The sequence below is a fragment of the Mus pahari genome, chromosome X, assembly GCF_900095145.1.
Source record: "Mus pahari chromosome X, PAHARI_EIJ_v1.1, whole genome shotgun sequence".
Taxonomy (NCBI): domain Eukaryota; kingdom Metazoa; phylum Chordata; class Mammalia; order Rodentia; family Muridae; genus Mus; species Mus pahari.
The window spans coordinates 130,258,583-130,266,292 of NC_034613.1; the positions used below are offsets into that span (position 1 = coordinate 130,258,583).

Below are 7,710 nucleotides of genomic sequence, written 5' to 3' on the forward strand. Positions count from 1 at the left end.
ACACACACACACACACAGAGAGAGAGAGAGAGAGAGAGAGAGAGAGAGAGAGAGAGAGAGAGAGAGAGAGATATCAAAATTCTGCAAACAACCTAAGGAACCTGGAGAAGGAGGAAAGGAAGCTGCAGGCATTGTGAGAACAAGGCTCAATGAGCTCCCAGGTACCCCTTCCACAGCTAGCACACAAGGAATGGTCTTGTGTCTAAACGTGACCATAATGATAGAAGCAGACCCTGTGAGGGGTTGGGGGTGGAGAAACAGGTGGTGGTTCCCTTTCTTATGGGACATTCAGGATTAAAGAAGATGGGGAAAGATAAGCAGTCTTGGGGTTTGAGTGTTGTCATACTCAGTGATGAAGCAGAGAGACTAAGAGACAGGAAGCATGACAGTGATAGAGACTGAAATATATGGAGAGACAGAAGAGAAGTGCCAGGCCCCCTCCTCCCCTAGCTCCTTCATGGAAGAATGCTGACTACTTACCTGGGTTCTCTTAGCAGGACTGTCTTGGAATTCAGGAAGGAGGTTCACTCTGTCTCATCCAGGATAAACCACAGCCCAGGCCACATTGTGGGACCCTCACTGATCTGGCAGCCAGTGACACTCCTGCTTCTGTTGCCGTGGATACAGCCTGGTTGGTCTAAATCACTGGCAGCAAGGGAAGCAGGCGCCAGAGGGGTGCACTTGGTAGAGCTGGAGATGTTGGGGAACACCAGGTGGGCAGCACACAGCTTTGGGGTGTCCAAGTAGCGGGCAGATGGGGGTCCTGGTAGGTGCTTCTTCCACTATACACTCCCACCCCCATCTTCATGCCACCGCCGGTCTGGGAGGGGGCCAGCGCTGGCTCCGCTACTGTTCTGCCTGCCTAGCTACCGGTTCCCCCCCACCCCCCACCCAGTCTGCCTGCTGGCCGCAGCCTTTTGTCCTCAGAAGACACGGTCCCAGCGGGGCCTCTGCCAAGCTTCTAGCAGATGCTCAGGGTCCTGGACTCCTCCCTGGGAACACAGGAGCCATGGCCTGGGAGGGCCCCAGGTTAGGGGCACACTCTCATCCAGGCTAACCCCACTCTCCGGGCCTGGCGAGGATGGAGAAGAGGTGCAGGTCCACAGCCAGAGGCAGCAGCAGAGGTGGTGTTGGGGAGGGGATGGACGCTAGAAAGAGGGGGAGGGGTGGAGGGAGAGAGAGGCTGGCCTGATAGCCGTGTCCCAGGTTTTAGATCCGGGTTGAGAAGGGTGGCTCAGAGCATCCAAGGGGGGTCCTGAAGCGAGACGAAGGTACAGTGGACCTGCTGGAAGGAATTCCTGGCCCGGGAATCACCCCGCTTCACACAAATCCAGATTCCGTGATGCGGGGAACACCTAGCTTGGATAGGGTCTCAGTAAAGAGTCCTGGCCCCTTAGCTAGACCCTGTGTAGCCTGTTGGTCCTCCCCTCTCCTCGATTTGCACAGTCCCTGCCCGAGGGGCGGGTGGAGGAGGGAGGGAAGGAGGGAGAGCAAGGGAGGGAAGAAGGGAGGCTGAGCAGCCGGGAGACTCCCAGCCACCAGCAAGGTCCTCCCTGGGGCGGGGCGGCTGGGGTTGGGGGAGGGGGCTGGCGAGACCGGGAGAACTTGGCTGCCTGGCTGACTGAATGGGGATGCTTGGTGTGGTGGTTGTTCTTGCCAGGACAATAGCTGACTGACAAAATCAGGCTCAGGCCTTTCTGACTTGAGAGAGGCCTGTGTGGAGGTGAGGGGAAGTAGCCAAGAGGTTGCTGAGATAGCAACTTGCTTAGGCTACTCGTGCAATGAGGGCAGAGCTTGTAAAAGTCTGGGGGTCTGGTTTTGGACAAAGATTCAGGGGAAGTTTCTTAGGTTTGGCATGGTAGGTTTGGAAGATAAGGTAGATAACCTTATTTAGGAGCGGGTTTTATGGGTAGGCTCTGGAAGTTGGCTTTGAGAGAGGTGGAGGAGGAGTCAGATACCCACCTAGGAGCCCCTGTGAGGATATCCCCAATGATAAATCTACTTTTTCTGGGCCAGGAGGCAGGCATGAACCCATACTTAAGGCTGTGTTACAGGAGAGCATGAAGCAAAAGATGAGAGGAATGCCTGGGAAACAGAAATGGGAAGACCAGGGAATACAGTTCTGTTTTGAATTGGTTTAAATAGGGTCCAAATGATGCTGTGGTGGTTCCTCTAATTTGTAGCAGTTAACAATTCCAGTTCTCTTGATATAAAAATTGTATTTTATTTGTTTTCTTCCCCCATTTATTGGTTCATTCATTAAATAGCGTTATGTAGGTCCAGTGCTAGACTCAGATGACTTGGGTAAATCAGACTTGCTGCCCGCCCTTATGAAAACCATGATCTGCTACCAACCTGTGGGCCAGGAAGTCATGCACCTGCATCTGGATCTCTCTGGTACCTGTGAAATCTAGATCCCCAGGCCTGCTCTCTGGAAATATAAATCTGGTAGGTGGGAGAGGTGTGAAACATTTTTAGAAAACCTTTAGGTGGTTATTTTTATAATCTCTAAATTTGGGCACGATGCTTTGGAAAGGGATAAAATCCTATGGACGGAACATAAATTCAAAGTGGAAATTAGAAAGGACTTTGGGTTGATCTGGAATGGAAATCTTTACCTGAAATCTTGTGAAATGTGTCTAAGGCTGTGTGGTGGGACAATTTTGTAGCTTTAAATTTACACACACACACACACACACACACACACACACACACACACTAAAAAGGAAGAGTCAGATTTCTGTCTAAAGTTGGAAAAAGAGAACACATTAGACTTAAAGGAAGGTGGAAATAGTAGAATTGATAGTAGAGAGCAATGGGACATTCAGGATTAAAGAAGATAGAAAAAGATAGATTAAAGAAAATAGAGCTATAGCAGAGAAGATCCACAACACTAAAGGCTCTTTGACAGATCCTTGAGACATCATGATTCTGGAAATAAGATAGCATGTCAAAAGGATAAGGAGCAGAAAGGGCATGACACTACTGAACATTAAGTTAGAATGAGAAGCTGTTAGAATTATAATTTTATGCTTGCAATTTTGAACAATTTGATTCAATGGAAAAGTTCTTGAAGACAAAATTTGCTAAAAGTCACAGAAAGTAATAGAATGTCTGAGTAATCTTATAATTTTTAAACAAACTGAATTTATGCCTTTAAAAGCTTTAGAGAGAGGTCTCCAGGAGATACTACAAGTGTGAAAATCTGAGTTCAAATCTGTAGCAACCATGTAAAAGCCTGGCATGACTCTGCCTGCCTGTAACCCCATCATTGGTGGGCAAGGGCAAGCAGATCCATAGAACTTGCAGGCTACCCAGCCTAGCCAAAACACAGTGAGCTTCCAGTTCAGTGAGGAACCCTTTTTCAAGGCATTTCTTTTTGTAGAGGGCAATAAGGAAAAACATCTGACGTTCTGCTCTGGCTTCTGTTTGCATGTACATATCTACACGCTCTCCAGACCCAGACACTGTCCAATAGTCAATTCTGCAAAAAAATAGTCAGAGAAAACCCTCCACTAATTTTCCAATTTTTACAAATTCTTTAAGGGATCAAAGAAAAATTATGATTGTTCAACAGATGCAAAAGAAAAGTACCCAAATAAACAAACAAAAAGCTCACAGCAAACTTAAGTTTTCTAAGAATTAAAAGAAGTTTATTAAAATACTGTACTTTCAAACCTCATACCTAATGGGGAAATATTGAATGCTTCCTGTGATGGCTAGCTGTTGTTAACTTGATGCAAAGTGAGTTACCTGAAAAGAGGGAACTTCAATTAAGGAATTGTCTCTAGCACATTGGTCTAAGGAAATGTCTGTGGGACATTTTCTTCATTAATGATTGATCTGAAAGGGCCCAGACCACTTTGGGCAGTGCCACTTCTGGGCAGGTGGTCCCGGTTTGTATTAGAAAGCAAGTTGAGCAAGCCATGGAAAGCAGGCTAGGAAGTGGCATTCCTCAATGCTCCTATCCTGACATCCTTCAGTAATGGACCTGGAAGCGTAAGACAAAATAATCCTGTTTTTCCTCAAGTTGCTCTTGGCCAGTTTATTACAACCACAGAAAAGCAAAGTAGGACACTTCCTAAGATTGGGAACAAGACTAAGGTGTCAACTATAATCCCTTCTATTCAAATTGTACTGCAGGTCTTGGTCAGTGTTAAGAAAAAATATATAAAAGGCTCAAGAGGGGCTGGAGAGATGGTGTAGTGGTTAAGAACACTGACTGCTCTTCCAGAGGACCTGGGTTCAATTTTTTTTTCGTGATGGGGTTTCTCTGTGCAGTCCTGGCTGTCCTAGAACTCACTCTGTAGACCAGGCTGGCCTTGAACTCAGAAATGCGCCTGCCTCTGCCTCCCGAGTGCTGGGATTAAAGGTGTGCGCCACCACCGCCCAGCTCTGGCTAGCTTTCATAGTGCCAGAAGGAGCTTGGCACATAGCTGAGGGAGAAAAAAAGTATCAATGTGCTGGACCTTGATTGCTACAGTTATGACCTGTCAGGTAAGAAGTACCCACTGGCTAAAGTTGTAAATTACCCAGATGCATGGTCACCCCTGATAAGCCCTGGGCCCTTTGGAACTTCCGACTCCCTAGCCCGCACTATTCTGCTAGTTTGCTATGTTTAAATGAACCAATCGCATGTAATCACGCCAATTCTCTCCCCCCCCCACCCTTATCCTATAAAGATCCCAAGCTTTTGGGCCTGGTGGTCGACTTCCTCTGTCTCCTGTGTGAGATACGAGTCCACCCAGAGCTCTGCCATTAAAGTACCTCGTGTGTTTACATAAAAAAAAAAAAAAGAAGTACCCACTGGTACAAGACTGGCACAACTATAATGGGGTAACTAAGCACTTTCTGACTGGACATGGGGCCTGTTCCTTAGAAGGAATTTTCATTCCAAGTACTGCAATTCTGGTCAAAAGACCCTGTCTAGGAAGATACCTGCTATTGTTATTTTGCTAAATGGGCATGCTGTCAAATTGATTTCTAAATATAATCATATTCTATTGCACATGTATATGGAATTCTCAAAAATAAAGAAAAATAAAAAAGTTATATACATTAAGCATACTAATTTTTTGTATATCAGTTATAAAAATAAAGGCGTATGATAAAGAAATAGAAAAGAAAGACATGAGAAAAATAAGCATGCAAATATTGTAATATGCAAATATTACAAATATGACTGTATAGAAAGTTAAAATGTATTTAAAGCTATCAGAATTAGAGAATTTATCAGGGTTATGAGATAGGGCTAATATAAAAAGTAGGTCTTTCTCCTTTTTAAATGCCCTCAATCATGAATTAGAAAAACGAAGACTATTAAAAGTTCTTTTAGTCTGAGAATTTCATATACATATACAATGAAATATGATCATATTGAACCCCTTTCAACTGTTTTCCTCCAATTCTCCCTGCATCCCACCCAACACCTCTCCCTCCTAACTTCATGTTGTAGTAATCTAAATGAGAAGTGTTCCAAATAGGCTTAGGTACTTGAACACTTGGTTCCCCTGTTGGTGGCCTTGTTTTGGGAGATTGGGTGATACAACCTTGCTGGAGGAGGTATGTTACTGGAGATGGGCTTTGAGATTAAAAGTCTCTTGCCATTTTCAGTTCTTCTGTTTAACTTTTTTTTCTTTTTTCTTTTTGTTTTTCGAGAAAGGGTTTCTCTATGTAGCTCTGGCTGTCCTGGAACTCTCTCTGTAGACCAGGCTGGCCTCCAACTCAGAAATCTGCCTGCCTCTGCTTCCCAAGTGCTGAGATTAAAGGCGTGTGCCACCACTGCCAGCCTGTTTTCAGTTCTTTATCTCTGCTTCATGCTTATGGTTCAATGTGTGAGCTCTCAGCTTCCTGCTTCTGCCACCCTGTCTGCTCTTTGCCACCATACCTCTACCTTATCATTATGGAATCTTGTATCTCTGGAACTATAAGTCAAAAATAAGTTCTCTCTTCCTTATGTTGCCTTTGGTCATGGTGCTTTATCATGATAATAGAAAAGTAAAATAATAGAAAAGTAAAATAATAGAAAAGTAAAACACACACATTGCTATATATATGATATCTGAGTACATGGGTGTGAAGTAATCCACTGGAACATGTGAATCATACTAATGGCCACAACTTCAGAGAAGGGTTCTCCTTCCCCCAGCAGCTATCAACTATTAGTATCTCCTTAGTAAAGGGCCAGGACTGGAGAGCTTCTGTCCCATGTATTCAGGGATTTTGGCTGGTTTGATCTTGTGTAGGTCTTGTGTAGTTCATCACAGCTGGTGTGAGTTCATGAATGCATGTTATGTCCAGAAGTCAGCATCTCACCACACTCTTCCCCATCTCTAGCTCTTATATTCTTTCTGTCTCCTCTTCAATGATGTTCCCTGAGCCCTCGGCTGGAACAGGATGGAGTACGTACGCATGTTCATCTGATAAAGATATCTGATTTAGGGCTGAACACTCAGTCTTTCTTTCTCAGCACTCAGACCAGTTATGCATTTCTGCAGTGACTGCAGTCCTCTGCAAGAGGAAGCTTCTCTGACCAAGGTTGAGTGCAGTGTAGGCCTATAAGTATCTATAAATAAGTATATATATTTAGAACACTAATTGTCAGCATAATGATTAGCAAAATAACAATAGAAGATTCTACCATTGGAACTAAGACTGGTCCAGCCATGGACTTTACCTTTTTTATTAGTTCTTTGAGAATTTCATATGACATATTTTGATTATATTCACCCCCATCCCCAACTCTTCCTAGATCCACCACTCCTTCCCTATCTACCCAACTTTGTACTCCTTTAAAAAACATTCCTCAAGACCAATCTGTTCTACCCAGTTATTCTTGGAATGTGTAGTCTTTCCCTGGAGTGTAGTCGACTAACTAGGGGCAACACTCTTAGAGAAAACTGTTTCTTCTCCCAGAAGCTAGGAAGTGCCAATCGATGCATGGCTAGAAATGGGGTTTTGTATTGAAAGCAAATCTCCATGTTGAGATTTTGTCTCTGTTTCAGCTTGCATAGGTCTTGTGCATGCTGTTACAACATTGTCTGTTCATATATGCAACTGTCCTGCTGTGTTCAGAAGACAGTTTCCTTGTAGATATATCTCTAATCACTGGCTCTTACATTCTTTCTGCTCCCTCTTTCACAATGCTTAACTTGGAGGAGAGGGTGAAGTATATGTGTTCAATTTAGGACTGATTATTCTACAGTCTTGGACCTTGGCCAGCTGTGGGTCTCTGTTGGATGCCGGACATGGGGAAATAAAGGGGTGGGAGAGACCTGCATCTCGCCAAAGCTTAGGGAGACTGCAGGCCTCACAGGCCTCAGAACCCTGCTCCCTGGGGTGGGGAAGGTGCAGTCTTGGCTCCAACTCTCAGGCACCACAGACTGCTGGGTACCGTGGAAGAGCCGGTTTTGGGGTCCCTGGGCCACATGGAGGTCAGGGACGACAGGTTCTTGCGCTTGGACATCCCAGATGCTGCTATATGTTGGAAGAGTTGAGAACAGACCCTCAGGTGGACTCTGGCCCAGGGCCGAAGGGAGAAGGGTAGCTCTAGCAGGTTACCGCAGGGGCGAGAGAGTCTGGCTAGCTCAGGAGGCTGGCTCAGCGGGCTGTTTGGTTTGGCTGGAGTGCAGGGAGGTTAGATACATTAGAGGGAAACCTGATCCATTGCTCCAGCACAGGTCCTGAGGAGCAGAGATGGTCCATGGTTTT

The 7,710-nt window shown here is 45.3% G+C and overlaps 1 protein-coding gene and 1 long non-coding RNA gene across 3 annotated transcripts in view; one reads left to right on the forward strand and one right to left on the reverse strand.

The window, feature by feature from the left end:
- The window catches only part of Gpr173 (G protein-coupled receptor 173), a 24,074-nt gene extending 22,921 nt beyond the window's left edge, over positions 1-1,153 (reverse strand). For both annotated transcript variants that reach the window (XR_002380115.2, XM_029534476.1), the window contains exon 1: positions 481-1,153. The gene's annotated coding sequence lies outside the window, so the exon portion shown is untranslated. The remainder of the gene's footprint in view (positions 1-480) is intronic.
- Positions 1,002-7,710, forward strand: part of LOC110313558 — a 34,000-nt gene continuing 27,291 nt past the window's right edge. The window contains exons 1-2 of the long non-coding RNA XR_002380116.1: positions 1,002-1,124; positions 2,268-2,448. This is a non-coding gene — a long non-coding RNA (uncharacterized LOC110313558). The remainder of the gene's footprint in view (positions 1,125-2,267; positions 2,449-7,710) is intronic.